The 21380-nt window shown below is 63.2% G+C and overlaps 45 non-coding genes across 45 annotated transcripts; all 45 read right to left on the bottom strand.

Moving 5' to 3' along the window:
- Positions 1–147: 147 nt before the first annotated feature.
- Positions 148–266, bottom strand: LOC138115645 (5S ribosomal RNA). The gene has a single exon (XR_011153556.1). It is a non-coding gene; the product is annotated as a 5S ribosomal RNA (ribosomal RNA).
- A 358-nt stretch (positions 267–624) lies between these two features.
- LOC138115073 (5S ribosomal RNA) lies at positions 625–743 on the bottom strand. Its single transcript, XR_011152986.1, has one exon. It is a non-coding gene; the product is annotated as a 5S ribosomal RNA (ribosomal RNA).
- A 358-nt stretch (positions 744–1101) lies between these two features.
- On the bottom strand, positions 1102–1220 carry LOC138115072 (5S ribosomal RNA). Its single transcript, XR_011152985.1, has one exon. It is a non-coding gene; the product is annotated as a 5S ribosomal RNA (ribosomal RNA).
- Positions 1221–1578: 358 nt separating this feature from the next.
- Positions 1579–1697, bottom strand: LOC138115342 (5S ribosomal RNA). The gene has a single exon (XR_011153254.1). It is a non-coding gene; the product is annotated as a 5S ribosomal RNA (ribosomal RNA).
- A 358-nt stretch (positions 1698–2055) lies between these two features.
- On the bottom strand, positions 2056–2174 carry LOC138115071 (5S ribosomal RNA). The gene has a single exon (XR_011152984.1). It is a non-coding gene; the product is annotated as a 5S ribosomal RNA (ribosomal RNA).
- A 358-nt stretch (positions 2175–2532) lies between these two features.
- On the bottom strand, positions 2533–2651 carry LOC138115070 (5S ribosomal RNA). The gene has a single exon (XR_011152983.1). It is a non-coding gene; the product is annotated as a 5S ribosomal RNA (ribosomal RNA).
- Positions 2652–3009: 358 nt separating this feature from the next.
- On the bottom strand, positions 3010–3128 carry LOC138115341 (5S ribosomal RNA). The gene has a single exon (XR_011153253.1). It is a non-coding gene; the product is annotated as a 5S ribosomal RNA (ribosomal RNA).
- Positions 3129–3486: 358 nt separating this feature from the next.
- Positions 3487–3605, bottom strand: LOC138115069 (5S ribosomal RNA). The gene has a single exon (XR_011152982.1). It is a non-coding gene; the product is annotated as a 5S ribosomal RNA (ribosomal RNA).
- A 358-nt stretch (positions 3606–3963) lies between these two features.
- LOC138115644 (5S ribosomal RNA) lies at positions 3964–4082 on the bottom strand. Its single transcript, XR_011153555.1, has one exon. It is a non-coding gene; the product is annotated as a 5S ribosomal RNA (ribosomal RNA).
- A 358-nt stretch (positions 4083–4440) lies between these two features.
- LOC138115068 (5S ribosomal RNA) lies at positions 4441–4559 on the bottom strand. The gene has a single exon (XR_011152981.1). It is a non-coding gene; the product is annotated as a 5S ribosomal RNA (ribosomal RNA).
- Positions 4560–4917: 358 nt separating this feature from the next.
- LOC138115067 (5S ribosomal RNA) lies at positions 4918–5036 on the bottom strand. The gene has a single exon (XR_011152980.1). It is a non-coding gene; the product is annotated as a 5S ribosomal RNA (ribosomal RNA).
- A 358-nt stretch (positions 5037–5394) lies between these two features.
- Positions 5395–5513, bottom strand: LOC138115066 (5S ribosomal RNA). The gene has a single exon (XR_011152979.1). It is a non-coding gene; the product is annotated as a 5S ribosomal RNA (ribosomal RNA).
- Positions 5514–5871: 358 nt separating this feature from the next.
- On the bottom strand, positions 5872–5990 carry LOC138115065 (5S ribosomal RNA). Its single transcript, XR_011152978.1, has one exon. It is a non-coding gene; the product is annotated as a 5S ribosomal RNA (ribosomal RNA).
- A 358-nt stretch (positions 5991–6348) lies between these two features.
- LOC138115063 (5S ribosomal RNA) lies at positions 6349–6467 on the bottom strand. The gene has a single exon (XR_011152976.1). It is a non-coding gene; the product is annotated as a 5S ribosomal RNA (ribosomal RNA).
- A 358-nt stretch (positions 6468–6825) lies between these two features.
- Positions 6826–6944, bottom strand: LOC138115716 (5S ribosomal RNA). The gene has a single exon (XR_011153627.1). It is a non-coding gene; the product is annotated as a 5S ribosomal RNA (ribosomal RNA).
- A 358-nt stretch (positions 6945–7302) lies between these two features.
- LOC138115643 (5S ribosomal RNA) lies at positions 7303–7421 on the bottom strand. Its single transcript, XR_011153554.1, has one exon. It is a non-coding gene; the product is annotated as a 5S ribosomal RNA (ribosomal RNA).
- Positions 7422–7779: 358 nt separating this feature from the next.
- On the bottom strand, positions 7780–7898 carry LOC138115811 (5S ribosomal RNA). Its single transcript, XR_011153717.1, has one exon. It is a non-coding gene; the product is annotated as a 5S ribosomal RNA (ribosomal RNA).
- Positions 7899–8256: 358 nt separating this feature from the next.
- LOC138115062 (5S ribosomal RNA) lies at positions 8257–8375 on the bottom strand. Its single transcript, XR_011152975.1, has one exon. It is a non-coding gene; the product is annotated as a 5S ribosomal RNA (ribosomal RNA).
- A 358-nt stretch (positions 8376–8733) lies between these two features.
- On the bottom strand, positions 8734–8852 carry LOC138115527 (5S ribosomal RNA). Its single transcript, XR_011153438.1, has one exon. It is a non-coding gene; the product is annotated as a 5S ribosomal RNA (ribosomal RNA).
- A 358-nt stretch (positions 8853–9210) lies between these two features.
- LOC138115061 (5S ribosomal RNA) lies at positions 9211–9329 on the bottom strand. Its single transcript, XR_011152974.1, has one exon. It is a non-coding gene; the product is annotated as a 5S ribosomal RNA (ribosomal RNA).
- A 358-nt stretch (positions 9330–9687) lies between these two features.
- Positions 9688–9806, bottom strand: LOC138115060 (5S ribosomal RNA). Its single transcript, XR_011152973.1, has one exon. It is a non-coding gene; the product is annotated as a 5S ribosomal RNA (ribosomal RNA).
- Positions 9807–10164: 358 nt separating this feature from the next.
- On the bottom strand, positions 10165–10283 carry LOC138115642 (5S ribosomal RNA). Its single transcript, XR_011153553.1, has one exon. It is a non-coding gene; the product is annotated as a 5S ribosomal RNA (ribosomal RNA).
- A 358-nt stretch (positions 10284–10641) lies between these two features.
- On the bottom strand, positions 10642–10760 carry LOC138115059 (5S ribosomal RNA). The gene has a single exon (XR_011152972.1). It is a non-coding gene; the product is annotated as a 5S ribosomal RNA (ribosomal RNA).
- A 358-nt stretch (positions 10761–11118) lies between these two features.
- LOC138115641 (5S ribosomal RNA) lies at positions 11119–11237 on the bottom strand. Its single transcript, XR_011153552.1, has one exon. It is a non-coding gene; the product is annotated as a 5S ribosomal RNA (ribosomal RNA).
- A 358-nt stretch (positions 11238–11595) lies between these two features.
- Positions 11596–11714, bottom strand: LOC138115058 (5S ribosomal RNA). Its single transcript, XR_011152971.1, has one exon. It is a non-coding gene; the product is annotated as a 5S ribosomal RNA (ribosomal RNA).
- Positions 11715–12072: 358 nt separating this feature from the next.
- On the bottom strand, positions 12073–12191 carry LOC138115869 (5S ribosomal RNA). Its single transcript, XR_011153772.1, has one exon. It is a non-coding gene; the product is annotated as a 5S ribosomal RNA (ribosomal RNA).
- Positions 12192–12549: 358 nt separating this feature from the next.
- LOC138115715 (5S ribosomal RNA) lies at positions 12550–12668 on the bottom strand. The gene has a single exon (XR_011153626.1). It is a non-coding gene; the product is annotated as a 5S ribosomal RNA (ribosomal RNA).
- A 358-nt stretch (positions 12669–13026) lies between these two features.
- On the bottom strand, positions 13027–13145 carry LOC138115640 (5S ribosomal RNA). Its single transcript, XR_011153551.1, has one exon. It is a non-coding gene; the product is annotated as a 5S ribosomal RNA (ribosomal RNA).
- A 358-nt stretch (positions 13146–13503) lies between these two features.
- On the bottom strand, positions 13504–13622 carry LOC138115800 (5S ribosomal RNA). The gene has a single exon (XR_011153704.1). It is a non-coding gene; the product is annotated as a 5S ribosomal RNA (ribosomal RNA).
- A 358-nt stretch (positions 13623–13980) lies between these two features.
- LOC138115057 (5S ribosomal RNA) lies at positions 13981–14099 on the bottom strand. The gene has a single exon (XR_011152970.1). It is a non-coding gene; the product is annotated as a 5S ribosomal RNA (ribosomal RNA).
- Positions 14100–14457: 358 nt separating this feature from the next.
- On the bottom strand, positions 14458–14576 carry LOC138115306 (5S ribosomal RNA). The gene has a single exon (XR_011153220.1). It is a non-coding gene; the product is annotated as a 5S ribosomal RNA (ribosomal RNA).
- A 358-nt stretch (positions 14577–14934) lies between these two features.
- On the bottom strand, positions 14935–15053 carry LOC138115056 (5S ribosomal RNA). Its single transcript, XR_011152969.1, has one exon. It is a non-coding gene; the product is annotated as a 5S ribosomal RNA (ribosomal RNA).
- Positions 15054–15411: 358 nt separating this feature from the next.
- Positions 15412–15530, bottom strand: LOC138115055 (5S ribosomal RNA). Its single transcript, XR_011152968.1, has one exon. It is a non-coding gene; the product is annotated as a 5S ribosomal RNA (ribosomal RNA).
- A 358-nt stretch (positions 15531–15888) lies between these two features.
- Positions 15889–16007, bottom strand: LOC138115639 (5S ribosomal RNA). Its single transcript, XR_011153550.1, has one exon. It is a non-coding gene; the product is annotated as a 5S ribosomal RNA (ribosomal RNA).
- Positions 16008–16365: 358 nt separating this feature from the next.
- Positions 16366–16484, bottom strand: LOC138115054 (5S ribosomal RNA). Its single transcript, XR_011152967.1, has one exon. It is a non-coding gene; the product is annotated as a 5S ribosomal RNA (ribosomal RNA).
- Positions 16485–16842: 358 nt separating this feature from the next.
- On the bottom strand, positions 16843–16961 carry LOC138115052 (5S ribosomal RNA). Its single transcript, XR_011152965.1, has one exon. It is a non-coding gene; the product is annotated as a 5S ribosomal RNA (ribosomal RNA).
- A 358-nt stretch (positions 16962–17319) lies between these two features.
- LOC138115051 (5S ribosomal RNA) lies at positions 17320–17438 on the bottom strand. Its single transcript, XR_011152964.1, has one exon. It is a non-coding gene; the product is annotated as a 5S ribosomal RNA (ribosomal RNA).
- Positions 17439–17796: 358 nt separating this feature from the next.
- On the bottom strand, positions 17797–17915 carry LOC138115050 (5S ribosomal RNA). Its single transcript, XR_011152963.1, has one exon. It is a non-coding gene; the product is annotated as a 5S ribosomal RNA (ribosomal RNA).
- A 358-nt stretch (positions 17916–18273) lies between these two features.
- Positions 18274–18392, bottom strand: LOC138115049 (5S ribosomal RNA). The gene has a single exon (XR_011152962.1). It is a non-coding gene; the product is annotated as a 5S ribosomal RNA (ribosomal RNA).
- A 358-nt stretch (positions 18393–18750) lies between these two features.
- On the bottom strand, positions 18751–18869 carry LOC138115048 (5S ribosomal RNA). Its single transcript, XR_011152961.1, has one exon. It is a non-coding gene; the product is annotated as a 5S ribosomal RNA (ribosomal RNA).
- Positions 18870–19227: 358 nt separating this feature from the next.
- LOC138115046 (5S ribosomal RNA) lies at positions 19228–19346 on the bottom strand. The gene has a single exon (XR_011152959.1). It is a non-coding gene; the product is annotated as a 5S ribosomal RNA (ribosomal RNA).
- Positions 19347–19704: 358 nt separating this feature from the next.
- Positions 19705–19823, bottom strand: LOC138115714 (5S ribosomal RNA). Its single transcript, XR_011153625.1, has one exon. It is a non-coding gene; the product is annotated as a 5S ribosomal RNA (ribosomal RNA).
- Positions 19824–20181: 358 nt separating this feature from the next.
- On the bottom strand, positions 20182–20300 carry LOC138115638 (5S ribosomal RNA). Its single transcript, XR_011153549.1, has one exon. It is a non-coding gene; the product is annotated as a 5S ribosomal RNA (ribosomal RNA).
- Positions 20301–20658: 358 nt separating this feature from the next.
- On the bottom strand, positions 20659–20777 carry LOC138115788 (5S ribosomal RNA). Its single transcript, XR_011153693.1, has one exon. It is a non-coding gene; the product is annotated as a 5S ribosomal RNA (ribosomal RNA).
- A 358-nt stretch (positions 20778–21135) lies between these two features.
- Positions 21136–21254, bottom strand: LOC138115304 (5S ribosomal RNA). The gene has a single exon (XR_011153218.1). It is a non-coding gene; the product is annotated as a 5S ribosomal RNA (ribosomal RNA).
- Between the last annotated feature and the right edge of the window lie 126 nt (positions 21255–21380).

The raw sequence follows: 21380 nt of genomic DNA, 5'->3' as shown, positions 1-21380 counted from the left end.
CCTCGGAAACAAGGGAACCTGCAGCCAGATCCAGAGCCATGCAAGCCATGCAAGCCCCATGAGCCACCCTCGCCCTTGTGCTCCTTGGCACCGCTGCCCAAGCAAAACAAGGCACCTCTGGCCCAGAGCCCAGGACCCAGCAAAAGAAGCCTACAGCACCCGGTATTCCCAGGCGGTCTCCCATCCAAGTACTAACCGGGCCCGACCCTGCTTAGCTTCCGAGATCAGACGATATCGGGCGTTCTCAGGGTGGTATGGCCGTAGGCACCCCTCAGCCCCACAGCAGCGCTCTCCAGCACACACCAGCGCCTTCCTGCCCTGCCCCAATGCCCCCCGCACCCGGCACACGGCCGCCAGCGCCACTGTCGGCAACAACCCAACCTGCAGCCAGACCCAGAGCCATACAAGCCACTCAAGCTTTTCCCGCCACGCCAACTATGCGAGGACTAACAGTCATGGCCACCAGCTCTTCCCTGCCCTCGGAAACAAGGGAACCTGCAGCCAGATCCAGAGCCACGCAAGCCATGCAAGCCCCATGAGCCACCCTCGCCCTTGTGCTCCTTGGCACCGCTGCCCAAGCAAAACAAGGCACCTCTGGCCCAGAGCCCAGGACCCAGCAAAAGAAGCCTACAGCACCCGGTATTCCCAGGCGGTCTCCCATCCAAGTACTAACCGGGCCCGACCCTGCTTAGCTTCCGAGATCAGACGAGATCGGGCGTTCTCAGGGTGGTATGGCCGTAGGCACCCCTCAGCCCCACAGCAGCGCTCTCCAGCACACACCAGCGCCTTCCTGCCCTGCCCCAATGCCCCCCGCACCCGGCACACGGCCGCCAGCGCCACTGTCGGCAACAACCCAACCTGCAGCCAGACCCAGAGCCATACAAGCCACTCAAGCTTTTCCAGCCACGCCAACTATGTGAGGACTAACAGTCATGGCCACCAGCTCTGCCCTGACCTCGGAAACAACAGAACCTGCAGCCGGACCCAGAGCCACGCAAGCCATGCAAGCCCCATGAGCCACCCTCCCCCTTGTGCTCCTTGGCACCGCTGCCCAAGCAAAACAAGGCACCTCTGGCCCAGAGCCCAGGACCCAGCAAAAGAAGCCTACAGCACCCGGTATTCCCAGGCGGTCTCCCATCCAAGTACTAACCGGGCCCGACCCTGCTTAGCTTCCGAGATCAGACGAGATCGGGCGTTCTCAGGGTGGTATGGCCGTAGGCACCCCTCAGCCCCACAGCAGCGCTCTCCAGCACACACCAGCGCCTTCCTGCCCTGCCCCAATGCCCCCCGCACCCGGCACACGGCCGCCAGCGCCACTGTCGGCAACAACCCAACCAGCAGCCAGACCGAACACCACACAAGCCACTCAAGCTTTTCCAGCCACGCCAACTATGTGAGGACTAACAGTCATGGCCACCAGCTCTGCCCTGCCCTCGGCAGCAACAGAACCTGCAGCCGGACCCAGAGCCACGCAAGCCATGCAAGCCCCATGAGCCACCCTCGCCCTTGAGCTCCTTGGCACCGCTGCCCAAGCAAAACAAGGCACCTCTGGCCCAGAGCCCAGGACCCAGCAAAAGAAGCCTACAGCACCCGGTATTCCCAGGCGGTCTCCCATCCAAGTACTAACCGGGTCCGACCCTGCTTAGCTTCCGAGATCAGACGAGATCGGGCGTTCTCAGGGTGGTATGGCCGTAGGCACCCCTCAGCCCCACAGCAGCGCTCTCCAGCACACACCAGCGCCTTCCTGCCCTGCCCCAATGCCCCCCGCACCCGGCACACGGCCGCCAGCGCCACTGTCGGCAACAACCCAACCTGCAGCCAGACCCAGAGCCATACAAGCCACTCAAGCTTTTCCCGCCACGCCAACTATGCGAGGACTAACAGTCATGGCCACCAGCTCTTCCCTGCCCTCGGAAACAAGGGAACCTGCAGCCAGATCCAGAGCCACGCAAGCCATGCAAGCCCCATGAGCCACCCTCCCCCTTGTGCTCCTTGGCACCGCTGCCCAAGCAAAACAAGGCACCTCTGGCCCAGAGCCCAGGACCCAGCAAAAGAAGCCTACAGCACCCGGTATTCCCAGGCGGTCTCCCATCCAAGTACTAACCGGGCCCGACCCTGCTTAGCTTCCGAGATCAGACGAGATCGGGCGTTCTCAGGGTGGTATGGCCGTAGGCACCCCTCAGCCCCACAGCAGCGCTCTCCAGCACACACCAGCGCCTTCCTGCCCTGCCCCAATGCCCCCCGCACCCGGCACACGGCCGCCAGCGCCACTGTCGGCAACAACCCAACCTGCAGCCAGACCCAGAGCCATACAAGCCACTCAAGCTTTTCCAGCCACGCCAACTATGTGAGGACTAACAGTCATGGCCACCAGCTCTGCCCTGACCTCGGAAACAACAGAACCTGCAGCCGGACCCAGAGCCACGCAAGCCATGCAAGCCCCATGAGCCACCCTCCCCCTTGTGCTCCTTGGCACCGCTGCCCAAGCAAAACAAGGCACCTCTGGCCCAGAGCCCAGGACCCAGCAAAAGAAGCCTACAGCACCCGGTATTCCCAGGCGGTCTCCCATCCAAGTACTAACCGGGCCCGACCCTGCTTAGCTTCCGAGATCAGACGAGATCGGGCGTTCTCAGGGTGGTATGGCCGTAGGCACCCCTCAGCCCCACAGCAGCGCTCTCCAGCACACACCAGCGCCTTCCTGCCCTGCCCCAATGCCCCCCGCACCCGGCACACGGCCGCCAGCGCCACTGTCGGCAACAACCCAACCAGCAGCCAGACCGAACACCACACAAGCCACTCAAGCTTTTCCAGCCACGCTCTCTATGTGAGGACTAACAGTCATGGCCACCAGCTCTGCCCTGCCCTCGGCAGCAACAGAACCTGCAGCCGGACCCAGAGCCACGCAAGCCATGCAAGCCCCATGAGCCACCCTCGCCCTTGAGCTCCTTGGCACCGCTGCCCAAGCAAAACAAGGCACCTCTGGCCCAGAGCCCAGGACCCAGCAAAAGAAGCCTACAGCACCCGGTATTCCCAGGCGGTCTCCCATCCAAGTACTAACCGGGTCCGACCCTGCTTAGCTTCCGAGATCAGACGAGATCGGGCGTTCTCAGGGTGGTATGGCCGTAGGCACCCCTCAGCCCCACAGCAGCGCTCTCCAGCACACACCAGCGCCTTCCTGCCCTGCCCCAATGCCCCCCGCACCCGGCACACGGCCGCCAGCGCCACTGTCGGCAACAACCCAACCTGCAGCCAGACCCAGAGCCATACAAGCCACTCAAGCTTTTCCCGCCACGCCAACTATGCGAGGACTAACAGTCATGGCCACCAGCTCTTCCCTGCCCTCGGAAACAAGGGAACCTGCAGCCAGATCCAGAGCCACGCAAGCCATGCAAGCCCCATGAGCCACCCTCGCCCTTGTGCTCCTTGGCACCGCTGCCCAAGCAAAACAAGGCACCTCTGGCCCAGAGCCCAGGACCCAGCAAAAGAAGCCTACAGCACCCGGTATTCCCAGGCGGTCTCCCATCCAAGTACTAACCGGGCCCGACCCTGCTTAGCTTCCGAGATCAGACGAGATCGGGCGTTCTCAGGGTGGTATGGCCGTAGGCACCCCTCAGCCCCACAGCAGCGCTCTCCAGCACACACCAGCGCCTTCCTGCCCTGCCCCAATGCCCCCCGCACCCGGCACACGGCCGCCAGCGCCACTGTCGGCAACAACCCAACCTGCAGCCAGACCCAGAGCCATACAAGCCACTCAAGCTTTTCCAGCCACGCCAACTATGTGAGGACTAACAGTCATGGCCACCAGCTCTGCCCTGACCTCGGAAACAACAGAACCTGCAGCCGGACCCAGAGCCACGCAAGCCATGCAAGCCCCATGAGCCACCCTCCCCCTTGTGCTCCTTGGCACCGCTGCCCAAGCAAAACAAGGCACCTCTGGCCCAGAGCCCAGGACCCAGCAAAAGAAGCCTACAGCACCCGGTATTCCCAGGCGGTCTCCCATCCAAGTACTAACCGGGCCCGACCCTGCTTAGCTTCCGAGATCAGACGATATCGGGCGTTCTCAGGGTGGTATGGCCGTAGGCACCCCTCAGCCCCACAGCAGCGCTCTCCAGCACACACCAGCGCCTTCCTGCCCTGCCCCAATGCCCCCCGCACCCGGCACACGGCCGCCAGCGCCACTGTTGGCAACAACCCAACCTGCAGCCAGACCGAACACCACACAAGCCACTCAAGCTTTTCCAGCCACGCCAACTATGCGAGGACTAACAGTCATGGCCACCAGCTCTGCCCTGACCTCGGAAACAACAGAACCTGCAGCCGGACCCAGAGCCACGCAAGCCATGCAAGCCCCATGAGCCACCCTCGCCCTTGAGCTCCTTGGCACCGCTGCCCAAGCAAAACAAGGCACCTCTGGCCCAGAGCCCAGGACCCAGCAAAAGAAGCCTACAGCACCCGGTATTCCCAGGCGGTCTCCCATCCAAGTACTAACCGGGCCCGACCCTGCTTAGCTTCCGAGATCAGACGAGATCGGGCGTTCTCAGGGTGGTATGGCCGTAGGCACCCCTCAGCCCCACAGCAGCGCTCTCCAGCACACACCAGCGCCTTCCTGCCCTGCCCCAATGCCCCCCGCACCCGGCACACGGCCGCCAGCGCCACTGTCGGCAACAACCCAACCTGCAGCCAGACCCAGAGCCATACAAGCCACTCAAGCTTTTCCCGCCACGCCAACTATGCGAGGACTAACAGTCATGGCCACCAGCTCTTCCCTGCCCTCGGAAACAAGGGAACCTGCAGCCAGATCCAGAGCCACGCAAGCCATGCAAGCCCCATGAGCCACCCTCGCCCTTGTGCTCCTTGGCACCGCTGCCCAAGCAAAACAAGGCACCTCTGGCCCAGAGCCCAGGACCCAGCAAAAGAAGCCTACAGCACCCGGTATTCCCAGGCGGTCTCCCATCCAAGTACTAACCGGGCCCGACCCTGCTTAGCTTCCGAGATCAGACGAGATCGGGCGTTCTCAGGGTGGTATGGCCGTAGGCACCCCTCAGCCCCACAGCAGCGCTCTCCAGCACACACCAGCGCCTTCCTGCCCTGCCCCAATGCCCCCCGCACCCGGCACACGGCCGCCAGCGCCACTGTCGGCAACAACCCAACCTGCAGCCAGACCGAACACCACACAAGCCACTCAAGCTTTTCCAGCCACGCCAACTATGCGAGGACTAACAGTCATGGCCACCAGCTCTGCCCTGACCTCGGAAACAACAGAACCTGCAGCCGGACCCAGAGCCACGCAAGCCATGCAAGCCCCATGAGCCACCCTCGCCCTTGAGCTCCTTGGCACCGCTGCCCAAGCAAAACAAGGCACCTCTGGCCCAGAGCCCAGGACCCAGCAAAAGAAGCCTACAGCACCCGGTATTCCCAGGCGGTCTCCCATCCAAGTACTAACCGGGCCCGACCCTGCTTAGCTTCCGAGATCAGACGAGATCGGGCGTTCTCAGGGTGGTATGGCCGTAGGCACCCCTCAGCCCCACAGCAGCGCTCTCCAGCACACACCAGCGCCTTCCTGCCCTGCCCCAATGCCCCCCGCACCCGGCACACGGCCGCCAGCGCCACTGTCGGCAACAACCCAACCTGCAGCCAGACCCAGAGCCATACAAGCCACTCAAGCTTTTCCCGCCACGCCAACTATGCGAGGACTAACAGTCATGGCCACCAGCTCTTCCCTGCCCTCGGAAACAAGGGAACCTGCAGCCAGATCCAGAGCCACGCAAGCCATGCAAGCCCCATGAGCCACCCTCGCCCTTGTGCTCCTTGGCACCGCTGCCCAAGCAAAACAAGGCACCTCTGGCCCAGAGCCCAGGACCCAGCAAAAGAAGCCTACAGCACCCGGTATTCCCAGGCGGTCTCCCATCCAAGTACTAACCGGGCCCGACCCTGCTTAGCTTCCGAGATCAGACGAGATCGGGCGTTCTCAGGGTGGTATGGCCGTAGGCACCCCTCAGCCCCACAGCAGCGCTCTCCAGCACACACCAGCGCCTTCCTGCCCTGCCCCAATGCCCCCCGCACCCGGCACACGGCCGCCAGCGCCACTGTCGGCAACAACCCAACCAGCAGCCAGACCGAACACCACACAAGCCACTCAAGCTTTTCCAGCCACGCCAACTATGTGAGGACTAACAGTCATGGCCACCAGCTCTGCCCTGCCCTCGGCAGCAACAGAACCTGCAGCCGGACCCAGAGCCACGCAAGCCATGCAAGCCCCATGAGCCACCCTCGCCCTTGAGCTCCTTGGCACCGCTGCCCAAGCAAAACAAGGCACCTCTGGCCCAGAGCCCAGGACCCAGCAAAAGAAGCCTACAGCACCCGGTATTCCCAGGCGGTCTCCCATCCAAGTACTAACCGGGCCCGACCCTGCTTAGCTTCCGAGATCAGACGAGATCGGGCGTTCTCAGGGTGGTATGGCCGTAGGCACCCCTCAGCCCCACAGCAGCGCTCTCCAGCACACACCAGCGCCTTCCTGCCCTGCCCCAATGCCCCCCGCACCCGGCACACGGCCGCCAGCGCCACTGTCGGCAACAACCCAACCGGCAGCCAGACCCAGAGCCATACAAGCCACTCAAGCTTTTCCCGCCACGCCAACTATGCGAGGACTAACAGTCATGGCCACCAGCTCTGCCCTGCCCTCGGCAACAACAGAACCTGCAGCCGGACCCAGAGCCACGCAAGCCATGCAAGCCCCATGAGCCACCCTCGCCCTTGAGCTCCTTGGCACCGCTGCCCAAGCAAAACAAGGCACCTCTGGCCCAGAGCCCAGGACCCAGCAAAAGAAGCCTACAGCACCCGGTATTCCCAGGCGGTCTCCCATCCAAGTACTAACCGGGCCCGACCCTGCTTAGCTTCCGAGATCAGACGATATCGGGCAGTCTCAGGGTGGTATGGCCGTAGGCACCCCTCAGCCCCACAGCAGCGCTCTCCAGCACACACCAGCGCCTTCCTGCCCTGCCCCAATGCCCCCTGCACCCGGCACACGGCCGCCAGCGCCACTGTCGGCAACAACCCAACCTGCAGCCAGACCCAGAGCCATACAAGCCACTCAAGCTTTTCCAGCCACGCCAACTATGTGAGGACTAACAGTCATGGCCACCAGCTCTGCCCTGACCTCGGAAACAACAGAACCTGCAGCCGGACCCAGAGCCACGCAAGCCATGCAAGCCCCATGAGCCACCCTCCCCCTTGTGCTCCTTGGCACCGCTGCCCAAGCAAAACAAGGCACCTCTGGCCCAGAGCCCAGGACCCAGCAAAAGAAGCCTACAGCACCCGGTATTCCCAGGCGGTCTCCCATCCAAGTACTAACCGGGCCCGACCCTGCTTAGCTTCCGAGATCAGACGATATCGGGCGTTCTCAGGGTGGTATGGCCGTAGGCACCCCTCAGCCCCACAGCAGCGCTCTCCAGCACACACCAGCGCCTTCCTGCCCTGCCCCAATGCCCCCCGCACCCGGCACACGGCCGCCAGCGCCACTGTTGGCAACAACCCAACCTGCAGCCAGACCGAACACCACACAAGCCACTCAAGCTTTTCCAGCCACGCCAACTATGTGAGGACTAACAGTCATGGCCACCAGCTCTGCCCTGCCCTCGGCAACAACAGAACCTGCAGCCGGACCCAGAGCCACGCAAGCCATGCAAGCCCCATGAGCCACCCTCGCCCTTGAGCTCCTTGGCACCGCTGCCCAAGCAAAACAAGGCACCTCTGGCCCAGAGCCCAGGACCCAGCAAAAGAAGCCTACAGCACCCGGTATTCCCAGGCGGTCTCCCATCCAAGTACTAACCGGGCCCGACCCTGCTTAGCTTCCGAGATCAGACGAGATCGGGTGTTCTCAGGGTGGTATGGCCGTAGGCACCCCTCAGCCCCACAGCAGCGCTCTCCAGCACACACCAGCGCCTTCCTGCCCTGCCCCAATGCTCCTCGCACCCGGCACACGGCCGCCAGCGCCACTGTCGGCAACAACCCAACCTGCAGCCAGACCCAGAGCCATACAAGCCACTCAAGCTTTGCCCGCCATGCCAACTATGCGAGGACTAACAGTCATGGCCACCAGCTCTTCCCTGCCCTCGGAAACAAGGGAACCTGCAGCCAGATCCAGAGCCACGCAAGCCATGCAAGCCCCATGAGCCACCCTCGCCCTTGTGCTCCTTGGCACCGCTGCCCAAGCAAAACAAGGCACCTCTGGCCCAGAGCCCAGGACCCAGCAAAAGAAGCCTACAGCACCCGGTATTCCCAGGCGGTCTCCCATCCAAGTACTAACCGGGCCCGACCCTGCTTAGCTTCCGAGATCAGACGAGATCGGGCGTTCTCAGGGTGGTATGGCCGTAGGCACCCCTCAGCCCCACAGCAGCGCTCTCCAGCACACACCAGCGCCTTCCTGCCCTGCCCCAATGCCCCCCGCACCCGGCACACGGCCGCCAGCGCCACTGTCGGCAACAACCCAACCTGCAGCCAGACCCAGAGCCATACAAGCCACTCAAGCTTTTCCCGCCACGCCAACTATGCGAGGACTAACAGTCATGGCCACCAGCTCTTCCCTGCCCTCGGAAACAAGGGAACCTGCAGCCAGATCCAGAGCCACGCAAGCCATGCAAGCCCCATGAGCCACCCTCGCCCTTGTGCTCCTTGGCACCGCTGCCCAAGCAAAACAAGGCACCTCTGGCCCAGAGCCCAGGACCCAGCAAAAGAAGCCTACAGCACCCGGTATTCCCAGGCGGTCTCCCATCCAAGTACTAACCGGGCCCGACCCTGCTTAGCTTCTGAGATCAGACGAGATCGGGCGTTCTCAGGGTGGTATAGCCGTAGGCACCCCTCAGCCCCACAGCAGCGCTCTCCAGCACACACCAGCGCCTTCCTGCCCTGCCCCAATGCTCCTCGCACCCGGCACACGGCCGCCAGCGCCACTGTCGGCAACAACCCAACCTGCAGCCAGACCCAGAGCCATACAAGCCACTCAAGCTTTTCCCGCCACGCCAACTATGCGAGGACTAACAGTCATGGCCACCAGCTCTTCCCTGCCCTCGGAAACAAGGGAACCTGCAGCCAGATCCAGAGCCACGCAAGCCATGCAAGCCCCATGAGCCACCCTCCCCCTTGTGCTCCTTGGCACCGCTGCCCAAGCAAAACAAGGCACCTCTGGCCCAGAGCCCAGAACCCAGCAAAAGAAGCCTACAGCACCCGGTATTCCCAGGCGGTCTCCCATCCAAGTACTAACCGGGCCCGACCCTGCTTAGCTTCCGAGATCAGACGAGATCGGGCGTTCTCAGGGTGGTATGGCCGTAGGCACCCCTCAGCCCCACAGCAGCGCTCTCCAGCACACACCAGCGCCTTCCTGCCCTGCCCCAATGCCCCCCGCACCCGGCACACGGCCGCCAGCGCCACTGTCGGCAACAACCCAACCTGCAGCCAGACCCAGAGCCATACAAGCCACTCAAGCTTTTCCCGCCACGCCAACTATGCGAGGACTAACAGTCATGGCCACCAGCTCTTCCCTGCCCTCGGAAACAAGGGAACCTGCAGCCAGATCCAGAGCCACGCAAGCCATGCAAGCCCCATGAGCCACCCTCCCCCTTGTGCTCCTTGGCACCGCTGCCCAAGCAAAACAAGGCACCTCTGGCCCAGAGCCCAGGACCCAGCAAAAGAAGCCTACAGCACCCGGTATTCCCAGGCGGTCTCCCATCCAAGTACTAACCGGGCCCGACCCTGCTTAGCTTCCGAGATCAGACGAGATCGGGCGTTCTCAGGGTGGTATGGCCGTAGGCACCCCTCAGCCCCACAGCAGCGCTCTCCAGCACACACCAGCGCCTTCCTGCCCTGCCCCAATGCCCCCCGCACCCGGCACACGGCCGCCAGCGCCACTGTCGGCAACAACCCAACCTGCAGCCAGACCCAGAGCCATACAAGCCACTCAAGCTTTTCCCGCCACGCCAACTATGCGAGGACTAACAGTCATGGCCACCAGCTCTTCCCTGCCCTCGGAAACAAGGGAACCTGCAGCCAGATCCAGAGCCACGCAAGCCATGCAAGCCCCATGAGCCACCCTCGCCCTTGTGCTCCTTGGCACCGCTGCCCAAGCAAAACAAGGCACCTCTGGCCCAGAGCCCAGGACCCAGCAAAAGAAGCCTACAGCACCCGGTATTCCCAGGCGGTCTCCCATCCAAGTACTAACCGGGCCCGACCCTGCTTAGCTTCCGAGATCAGACGATATCGGGCGTTCTCAGGGTGGTATGGCCGTAGGCACCCCTCAGCCCCACAGCAGCGCTCTCCAGCACACACCAGCGCCTTCCTGCCCTGCCCCAATGCCCCCCGCACCCGGCACACGGCCGCCAGCGCCACTGTCGGCAACAACCCAACCTGCAGCCAGACCCAGAGCCATACAAGCCACTCAAGCTTTTCCCGCCACGCCAACTATGCGAGGACTAACAGTCATGGCCACCAGCTCTTCCCTGCCCTCGGAAACAAGGGAACCTGCAGCCAGATCCAGAGCCACGCAAGCCATGCAAGCCCCATGAGCCACCCTCGCCCTTGTGCTCCTTGGCACCGCTGCCCAAGCAAAACAAGGCACCTCTGGCCCAGAGCCCAGGACCCAGCAAAAGAAGCCTACAGCACCCGGTATTCCCAGGCGGTCTCCCATCCAAGTACTAACCGGGCCCGACCCTGCTTAGCTTCCGAGATCAGACGAGATCGGGCGTTCTCAGGGTGGTATGGCCGTAGGCACCCCTCAGCCCCACAGCAGCGCTCTCCAGCACACACCAGCGCCTTCCTGCCCTGCCCCAATGCCCCCCGCACCCGGCACACGGCCGCCAGCGCCACTGTCGGCAACAACCCAACCTGCAGCCAGACCCAGAGCCATACAAGCCACTCAAGCTTTTCCAGCCACGCCAACTATGTGAGGACTAACAGTCATGGCCACCAGCTCTGCCCTGACCTCGGAAACAACAGAACCTGCAGCCGGACCCAGAGCCACGCAAGCCATGCAAGCCCCATGAGCCACCCTCCCCCTTGTGCTCCTTGGCACCGCTGCCCAAGCAAAACAAGGCACCTCTGGCCCAGAGCCCAGGACCCAGCAAAAGAAGCCTACAGCACCCGGTATTCCCAGGCGGTCTCCCATCCAAGTACTAACCGGGCCCGACCCTGCTTAGCTTCCGAGATCAGACGATATCGGGCGTTCTCAGGGTGGTATGGCCGTAGGCACCCCTCAGCCCCACAGCAGCGCTCTCCAGCACACACCAGCGCCTTCCTGCCCTGCCCCAATGCCCCCCGCACCCGGCACACGGCCGCCAGCGCCACTGTCGGCAACAACCCAACCTGCAGCCAGACCCAGAGCCATACAAGCCACTCAAGCTTTTCCCGCCACGCCAACTATGCGAGGACTAACAGTCATGGCCACCAGCTCTTCCCTGCCCTCGGAAACAAGGGAACCTGCAGCCAGATCCAGAGCCACGCAAGCCATGCAAGCCCCATGAGCCACCCTCGCCCTTGTGCTCCTTGGCACCGCTGCCCAAGCAAAACAAGGCACCTCTGGCCCAGAGCCCAGGACCCAGCAAAAGAAGCCTACAGCACCCGGTATTCCCAGGCGGTCTCCCATCCAAGTACTAACCGGGCCCGACCCTGCTTAGCTTCCGAGATCAGACGAGATCGGGCGTTCTCAGGGTGGTATGGCCGTAGGCACCCCTCAGCCCCACAGCAGCGCTCTCCAGCACACACCAGCGCCTTCCTGCCCTGCCCCAATGCCCCCCGCACCCGGCACACGGCCGCCAGCGCCACTGTCGGCAACAACCCAACCAGCAGCCAGACCGAACACCACACAAGCCACTCAAGCTTTTCCAGCCACGCCAACTATGTGAGGACTAACAGTCATGGCCACCAGCTCTGCCCTGCCCTCGGCAGCAACAGAACCTGCAGCCGGACCCAGAGCCACGCAAGCCATGCAAGCCCCATGAGCCACCCTCGCCCTTGAGCTCCTTGGCACCGCTGCCCAAGCAAAACAAGGCACCTCTGGCCCAGAGCCCAGGACCCAGCAAAAGAAGCCTACAGCACCTGGTATTCCCAGGCGGTCTCCCATCCAAGTACTAACCGGGCCCGACCCTGCTTAGCTTCCGAGATCAGACGAGATCGGGCGTTCTCAGGGTGGTATGGCCGTAGGCACCCCTCAGCCCCACAGCAGCGCTCTCCAGCACACACCAGCGCCTTCCTGCCCTGCCCCAATGCCCCCCGCACCCGGCACACGGCCGCCAGCGCCACTGTCGGCAACAACCCAACCGGCAGCCAGACCCAGAGCCATACAAGCCACTCAAGCTTTTCCCGCCACGCCAACTATGCGAGGACTAACAGTCATGGCCACCAGCTCTGCCCTGCCCTCGGCAACAACAGAACCTGCAGCCGGACCCAGAGCCACGCAAGCCATGCAAGCCCCATGAGCCACCCTCGCCCTTGAGCTCCTTGGCACCGCTGCCCAAGCAAAACAAGGCACCTCTGGCCCAGAGCCCAGGACCCAGCAAAAGAAGCCTACAGCACCCGGTATTCCCAGGCGGTCTCCCATCCAAGTACTAACCGGGCCCGACCCTGCTTAGCTTCCGAGATCAGACGATATCGGGCAGTCTCAGGGTGGTATGGCCGTAGGCACCCCTCAGCCCCACAGCAGCGCTCTCCAGCACACACCAGCGCCTTCCTGCCCTGCCCCAATGCCCCCTGCACCCGGCACACGGCCGCCAGCGCCACTGTCGGCAACAACCCAACCTGCAGCCAGACCCAGAGCCATACAAGCCACTCAAGCTTTTCCAGCCACGCCAACTATGTGAGGACTAACAGTCATGGCCACCAGCTCTGCCCTGACCTCGGAAACAACAGAACCTGCAGCCGGACCCAGAGCCACGCAAGCCATGCAAGCCCCATGAGCCACCCTCCCCCTTGTGCTCCTTGGCACCGCTGCCCAAGCAAAACAAGGCACCTCTGGCCCAGAGCCCAGGACCCAGCAAAAGAAGCCTACAGCACCCGGTATTCCCAGGCGGTCTCCCATCCAAGTACTAACCGGGCCCGACCCTGCTTAGCTTCCGAGATCAGACGATATCGGGCGTTCTCAGGGTGGTATGGCCGTAGGCACCCCTCAGCCCCACAGCAGCGCTCTCCAGCACACACCAGCGCCTTCCTGCCCTGCCCCAATGCCCCCCGCACCCGGCACACGGCCGCCAGCGCCACTGTTGGCAACAACCCAACCTGCAGCCAGACCGAACACCACACAAGCCACTCAAGCTTTTCCAGCCACGCCAACTATGTGAGGACTAACAGTCATGGCCACCAGCTCTGCCCTGCCCTCGGCAACAACAGAACCTGCAGCCGGACCCAGAGCCACGCAAGCCATGCAAGCCCCATGAGCCACCCTCGCCCTTGAGCTCCTTGGCACCGCTGCCCAAGCAAAACAAGGCACCTCTGGCCCAGAGCCCAGGACCCAGCAAAAGAAGCCTACAGCACCCGGTATTCCCAGGCGGTCTCCCATCCAAGTACTAACCGGGCCCGACCCTGCTTAGCTTCCGAGATCAGACGAGATCGGGTGTTCTCAGGGTGGTATGGCCGTAGGCACCCCTCAGCCCCACAGCAGCGCTCTCCAGCACACACCAGCGCCTTCCTGCCCTGCCCCAATGCTCCTCGCACCCGGCACACGGCCGCCAGCGCCACTGTCGGCAACAACCCAACCTGCAGCCAGACCCAGAGCCATACAAGCCACTCAAGCTTTGCCCGCCACGCCAACTATGCGAGGACTAACAGTCATGGCCACCAGCTCTTCCCTGCCCTCGGAAACAAGGGAACCTGCAGCCAGATCCAGAGCCACGCAAGCCATGCAAGCCCCATGAGCCACCCTCGCCCTTGTGCTCCTTGGCACCGCTGCCCAAGCAAAACAAGGCACCTCTGGCCCAGAGCCCAGGACCCAGCAAAAGAAGCCTACAGCACCCGGTATTCCCAGGCGGTCTCCCATCCAAGTACTAACCGGGCCCGACCCTGCTTAGCTTCCGAGATCAGACGAGATCGGGCGTTCTCAGGGTGGTATGGCCGTAGGCACCCCTCAGCCCCACAGCAGCGCTCTCCAGCACACACCAGCGCCTTCCTGCCCTGCCCCAATGCCCCCCGCACCCGGCACACGGCCGCCAGCGCCACTGTCGGCAACAACCCAACCTGCAGCCAGACCCAGAGCCATACAAGCCACTCAAGCATTTCCCGCCACGCCAACTATGCGAGGACTAACAGTCATGGCCACCAGCTCTTCCCTGCCCTCGGAAACAAGGGAACCTGCAGCCAGATCCAGAGCCACGCAAGCCATGCAAGCCCCATGAGCCACCCTCGCCCTTGTGCTCCTTGGCACCGCTGCCCAAGCAAAACAAGGCACCTCTGGCCCAGAGCCCAGGACCCAGCAAAAGAAGCCTACAGCACCCGGTATTCCCAGGCGGTCTCCCATCCAAGTACTAACCGGGCCCGACCCTGCTTAGCTTCCGAGATCAGACGAGATCGGGCGTTCTCAGGGTGGTATAGCCGTAGGCACCCCTCAGCCCCACAGCAGCGCTCTCCAGCACACACCAGCGCCTTCCTGCCCTGCCCCAATGCTCCTCGCACCCGGCACACGGCCGCCAGCGCCACTGTCGGCAACAACCCAACCTGCAGCCAGACCCAGAGCCATACAAGCCACTCAAGCTTTTCCCGCCACGCCAACTATGCGAGGACTAACAGTCATGGCCACCAGCTCTTCCCTGCCCTCGGAAACAAGGGAACCTGCAGCCAGATCCAGAGCCACGCAAGCCATGCAAGCCCCATGAGCCACCCTCCCCCTTGTGCTCCTTGGCACCGCTGCCCAAGCAAAACAAGGCACCTCTGGCCCAGAGCCCAGAACCCAGCAAAAGAAGCCTACAGCACCCGGTATTCCCAGGCGGTCTCCCATCCAAGTACTAACCGGGCCCGACCCTGCTTAGCTTCCGAGATCAGACGAGATCGGGCGTTCTCAGGGTGGTATGGCCGTAGGCACCCCTCAGCCCCACAGCAGCGCTCTCCAGCACACACCAGCGCCTTCCTGCCCTGCCCCAATGCCCCCCGCACCCGGCACACGGCCGCCAGCGCCACTGTCGGCAACAACCCAACCTGCAGCCAGACCCAGAGCCATACAAGCCACTCAAGCTTTTCCCGCCACGCCAACTATGCGAGGACTAACAGTCATGGCCACCAGCTCTTCCCTGCCCTCGGAAACAAGGGAACCTGCAGCCAGATCCAGAGCCACGCAAGCCATGCAAGCCCCATGAGCCACCCTCCCCCTTGTGCTCCTTGGCACCGCTGCCCAAGCAAAACAAGGCACCTCTGGCCCAGAGCCCAGGACCCAGCAAAAGAAGCCTACAGCACCCGGTATTCCCAGGCGGTCTCCCATCCAAGTACTAACCGGGCCCGACCCTGCTTAGCTTCCGAGATCAGACGAGATCGGGCGTTCTCAGGGTGGTATGGCCGTAGGCACCCCTCAGCCCCACAGCAGCGCTCTCCAGCACACACCAGCGCCTTCCTGCCCTGCCCCAATGCCCCCCGCACCCGGCACACGGCCGCCAGCGCCACTGTCGGCAACAACCCAACCTGCAGCCAGACCCAGAGCCATACAAGCCACTCAAGCTTTTCCCGCCACGCCAACTATGCGAGGACTAACAGTCATGGCCACCAGCTCTTCCCTGCCCTCGGAAACAAGGGAACCTGCAGCCAGATCCAGAGCCACGCAAGCCATGCAAGCCCCATGAGCCACCCTCGCCCTTGTGCTCCTTGGCACCGCTGCCCAAGCAAAACAAGGCACCTCTGGCCCAGAGCCCAGGACCCAGCAAAAGAAGCCTACAGCACCCGGTATTCCCAGGCGGTCTCCCATCCAAGTACTAACCGGGCCCGACCCTGCTTAGCTTCCGAGATCAGACGATATCGGGCGTTCTCAGGGTGGTATGGCCGTAGGCACCCCTCAGCCCCACAGCAGCGCTCTCCAGCACACACCAGCGCCTTCCTGCCCTGCCCCAATGCCCCCCGCACCCGGCACACGGCCGCCAGCGCCACTGTCGGCAACAACCCAACCTGCAGCCAGACCCAGAGCCATACAAGCCACTCAAGCTTTTCCCGCCACGCCAACTATGCGAGGACTAACAGTCATGGCCACCAGCTCTTCCCTGCCCTCGGAAACAAGGGAACCTGCAGCCAGATCCAGAGCCACGCAAGCCATGCAAGCCCCATGAGCCACCCTCCCCCTTGTGCTCCTTGGCACCGCTGCCCAAGCAAAACAAGGCACCTCTGGCCCAGAGCCCAGGACCCAGCAAAAGAAGCCTACAGCACCCGGTATTCCCAGGCGGTCTCCCATCCAAGTACTAACCGGGCCCGACCCTGCTTAGCTTCCGAGATCAGACGAGATCGGGCGTTCTCAGGGTGGTATGGCCGTAGGCACCCCTCAGCCCCACAGCAGCGCTCTCCAGCACACACCAGCGCCTTCCTGCCCTGCCCCAATGCCCCCCGCACCCGGCACACGGCCGCCAGCGCCACTGTCGGCAACAACCCAACCTGCAGCCAGACCCAGAGCCATACAAGCCACTCAAGCTTTTCCAGCCACGCCAACTATGTGAGGACTAACAGTCATGGCCACCAGCTCTGCCCTGACCTCGGAAACAACAGAACCTGCAGCCGGACCCAGAGCCACGCAAGCCATGCAAGCCCCATGAGCCACCCTCCCCCTTGTGCTCCTTGGCACCGCTGCCCAAGCAAAACAAGGCACCTCTGGCCCAGAGCCCAGGACCCAGCAAAAGAAGCCTACAGCACCCGGTATTCCCAGGCGGTCTCCCATCCAAGTACTAACCGGGCCCGACCCTGCTTAGCTTCCGAGATCAGACGAGATCGGGCGTTCTCAGGGTGGTATGGCCGTAGGCACCCCTCAGCCCCACAGCAGCGCTCTCCAGCACACACCAGCGCCTTCCTGCCCTGCCCCAATGCCCCCCGCACCCGGCACACGGCCGCCAGCGCCACTGTCGGCAACAACCCAACCAGCAGCCAGACCGAACACCACACAAGCCACTCAAGCTTTTCCAGCCACGCCAACTATGTGAGGACTAACAGTCATGGCCACCAGCTCTGCCCTGCCCTCGGCAGCAACAGAACCTGCAGCCGGACCCAGAGCCACGCAAGCCATGCAAGCCCCATGAGCCACCCTCGCCCTTGAGCTCCTTGGCACCGCTGCCCAAGCAAAACAAGGCACCTCTGGCCCAGAGCCCAGGACCCAGCAAAAGAAGCCTACAGCACCCGGTATTCCCAGGCGGTCTCCCATCCAAGTACTAACCGGGCCCGACCCTGCTTAGCTTCCGAGATCAGACGAGATCGGGCGTTCTCAGGGTGGTATGGCCGTAGGCACCCCTCAGCCCCACAGCAGCGCTCTCCAGCACACACCAGCGCCTTCCTGCCCTGCCCCAATGCCCCCCGCACCCGGCACACGGCCGCCAGCGCCACTGTCGGCAACAACCCAACCTGCAGCCAGACCCAGAGCCATACAAGCCACTCAAGCTTTTCCCGCCACGCCAACTATGCGAGGACTAACAGTCATGGCCACCAGCTCTTCCCTGCCCTCGGAAACAAGGGAACCTGCAGCCAGATCCAGAGCCACGCAAGCCATGCAAGCCCCATGAGCCACCCTCGCCCTTGTGCTCCTTGGCACCGCTGCCCAAGCAAAACAAGGCACCTCTGGCCCAGAGCCCAGGACCCAGCAAAAGAAGCCTACAGCACCCGGTATTCCCAGGCGGTCTCCCATCCAAGTACTAACCGGGCCCGACCCTGCTTAGCTTCCGAGATCAGACGAGATCGGGCGTTCTCAGGGTGGTATGGCCGTAGGCACCCCTCAGCCCCACAGCAGCGCTCTCCAGCACACACCAGCGCCTTCCTGCCCTGCCCCAATGCCCCCCGCACCCGGCACACGGCCGCCAGCGCCACTGTCGGCAACAACCCAACCTGCAGCCAGACCGAACACCACACAAGCCACTCAAGCTTTTCCAGCCACGCCAACTATGCGAGGACTAACAGTCATGGCCACCAGCTCTGCCCTGACCTCGGAAACAACAGAACCTGCAGCCGGACCCAGAGCCACGCAAGCCATGCAAGCCCCATGAGCCACCCTCGCCCTTGAGCTCCTTGGCACCGCTGCCCAAGCAAAACAAGGCACCTCTGGCCCAGAGCCCAGGACCCAGCAAAAGAAGCCTACAGCACCCGGTATTCCCAGGCGGTCTCCCATCCAAGTACTAACCGGGCCCGACCCTGCTTAGCTTCCGAGATCAGACGAGATCGGGCGTTCTCAGGGTGGTATGGCCGTAGGCACCCCTCAGCCCCACAGCAGCGCTCTCCAGCACACACCAGCGCCTTCCTGCCCTGCCCCAATGCCCCCCGCACCCGGCACACGGCCGCCAGCGCCACTGTCGGCAACAACCCAACCTGCAGCCAGACCCAGAGCCATACAAGCCACTCAAGCTTTTCCCGCCACGCCAACTATGCGAGGACTAACAGTCATGGCCACCAGCTCTTCCCTGCCCTCGGAAACAAGGGAACCTGCAGCCAGATCCAGAGCCACGCAAGCCATGCAAGCCCCATGAGCCACCCTCGCCCTTGTGCTCCTTGGCACCGCTGCCCAAGCAAAACAAGGCACCTCTGGCCCAGAGCCCAGGACCCAGCAAAAGAAGCCTACAGCACCCGGTATTCCCAGGCGGTCTCCCATCCAAGTACTAACCGGGCCCGACCCTGCTTAGCTTCCGAGATCAGACGAGATCGGGCGTTCTCAGGGTGGTATGGCCGTAGGCACCCCTCAGCCCCACAGCAGCGCTCTCCAGCACACACCAGCGCCTTCCTGCCCTGCCCCAATGCCCCCCGCACCCGGCACACGGCCGCCAGCGCCACTGTCGGCAACAACCCAACCAGCAGCCAGACCGAACACCACACAAGCCACTCAAGCTTTTCCAGCCACGCCAACTATGTGAGGACTAACAGTCATGGCCACCAGCTCTGCCCTGCCCTCGGCAGCAACAGAACCTGCAGCCGGACCCAGAGCCACGCAAGCCATGCAAGCCCCATGAGCCACCCTCGCCCTTGAGCTCCTTGGCACCGCTGCCCAAGCAAAACAAGGCACCTCTGGCCCAGAGCCCAGGACCCAGCAAAAGAAGCCTACAGCACCCGGTATTCCCAGGCGGTCTCCCATCCAAGTACTAACCGGGCCCGACCCTGCTTAGCTTCCGAGATCAGACGAGATCGGGCGTTCTCAGGGTGGTATGGCCGTAGGCACCCCTCAGCCCCACAGCAGCGCTCTCCAGCACACACCAGCGCCTTCCTGCCCTGCCCCAATGCCCCCCGCACCCGGCACACGGCCGCCAGCGCCACTGTCGGCAACAACCCAACCGGCAGCCAGACCCAGAGCCATACAAGCCACTCAAGCTTTTCCCGCCACGCCAACTATGCGAGGACTAACAGTCATGGCCACCAGCTCTGCCCTGCCCTCGTCAACAACAGAACCTGCAGCCGGACCCAGAGCCACGCAAGCCATGCAAGCCCCATGAGCCACCCTCGCCCTTGAGCTCCTTGGCACCGCTGCCCAAGCAAAACAAGGCACCTCTGGCCCAGAGCCCAGGACCCAGCAAAAGAAGCCTACAGCACCCGGTATTCCCAGGCGGTCTCCCATCCAAGTACTAACCGGGCCCGACCCTGCTTAGCTTCCGAGATCAGACGATATCGGGCAGTCTCAGGGTGGTATGGCCGTAGGCACCCCTCAGCCCCACAGCAGCGCTCTCCAGCACACACCAGCGCCTTCCTGCCCTGCCCCAATGCCCCCTGCACCCGGCACACGGCCGCCAGCGCCACTGTCGGCAACAACCCAACCTGCAGCCAGACCCAGAGCCATACAAGCCACTCAAGCTTTTCCAGCCACGCCAACTATGTGAGGACTAACAGTCATGGCCACCAGCTCTGCCCTGACCTCGGAAACAACAGAACCTGCAGCCGGACCCAGAGCCACGCAAGCCATGCAAGCCCCATGAGCCACCCTCCCCCTTGTGCTCCTTGGCACCGCTGCCCAAGCAAAACAAGGCACCTCTGGCCCAGAGCCCAGGACCCAGCAAAAGAAGCCTACAGCACCCGGTATTCCCAGGCGGTCTCCCATCCAAGTACTAACCGGGCCCGACCCTGCTTAGCTTCCGAGATCAGACGATATCGGGCGTTCTCAGGGTGGTATGGCCGTAGGCACCCCTCAGCCCCACAGCAGCGCTCTCCAGCACACACCAGCGCCTTCCTGCCCTGCCCCAATGCCCCCCGCACCCGGCACACGGCCGCCAGCGCCACTGTTGGCAACAACCCAACCTGCAGCCAGACCGAACACCACACAAGCCACTCAAGCTTTTCCAGCCACGCCAACTATGTGAGGACTAACAGTCATGGCCACCAGCTCTGCCCTGCCCTCGGCAACAACAGAACCTGCAGCCGGACCCAGAGCCACGCAAGCCATGCAAGCCCCATGAGCCACCCTCGCCCTTGAGCTCCTTGGCACCGCTGCCCAAGCAAAACAAGGCACCTCTGGCCCAGAGCCCAGGACCCAGCAAAAGAAGCCTACAGCACCCGGTATTCCCAGGCGGTCTCCCATCCAAGTACTAACCGGGCCCGACCCTGCTTAGCTTCCGAGATCAGACGAGATCGGGTGTTCTCAGGGTGGTATGGCCGTAGGCACCCCTCAGCCCCACAGCAGCGCTCTCCAGCACACACCAGCGCCTTCCTGCCCTGCCCCAATGCTCCTCGCACCCGGCACACGGCCGCCAGCGCCACTGTCGGCAACAACCCAACCTGCAGCCAGACCGAACACCACACAAGCCACTCAAGCTTTTCCAGCCACGCCAACTATGCGAGGACTAACAGTCATGGCCACCAGCTCTGCCCTGCCCTCGGCAACAACAGAACCTGCAGCCGGACCCAGAGCCACGCAAGCCATGCAAGCCCCATGAGCCACCCTCGCCCTTGAGCTCCTTGGCACCGCTGCCCAAGCAAAACAAGGCACCTCTGGCCCAGAGCCCAGGACCCAGCAAAAGAAGCCTACAGCACCCGGTATTCCCAGGCGGTCTCCCATCCAAGTACTAACCGGGCCCGACCCTGCTTAGCTTCCGAGATCAGACGAGATCGGGCGTTCTCAGGGTGGTATAGCCGTAGGCACCCCTCAGCCCCACAGCAGCGCTCTCCAGCACACACCAGCGCCTTCCTGCCCTGCCCCAATGCTCCTCGCACCCGGCACACGGCCGCCAGCGCCACTGTCGGCAACAACCCAACCTGCAGCCAGA

This window comes from Aphelocoma coerulescens, chromosome 9 (assembly GCF_041296385.1).
Source record: "Aphelocoma coerulescens isolate FSJ_1873_10779 chromosome 9, UR_Acoe_1.0, whole genome shotgun sequence".
NCBI lineage: Eukaryota > Metazoa > Chordata > Aves > Passeriformes > Corvidae > Aphelocoma > Aphelocoma coerulescens.
The sequence above is the reverse complement of the archived record's forward strand: the minus strand, read 5'-3'. Positions and strand labels throughout refer to the sequence as shown.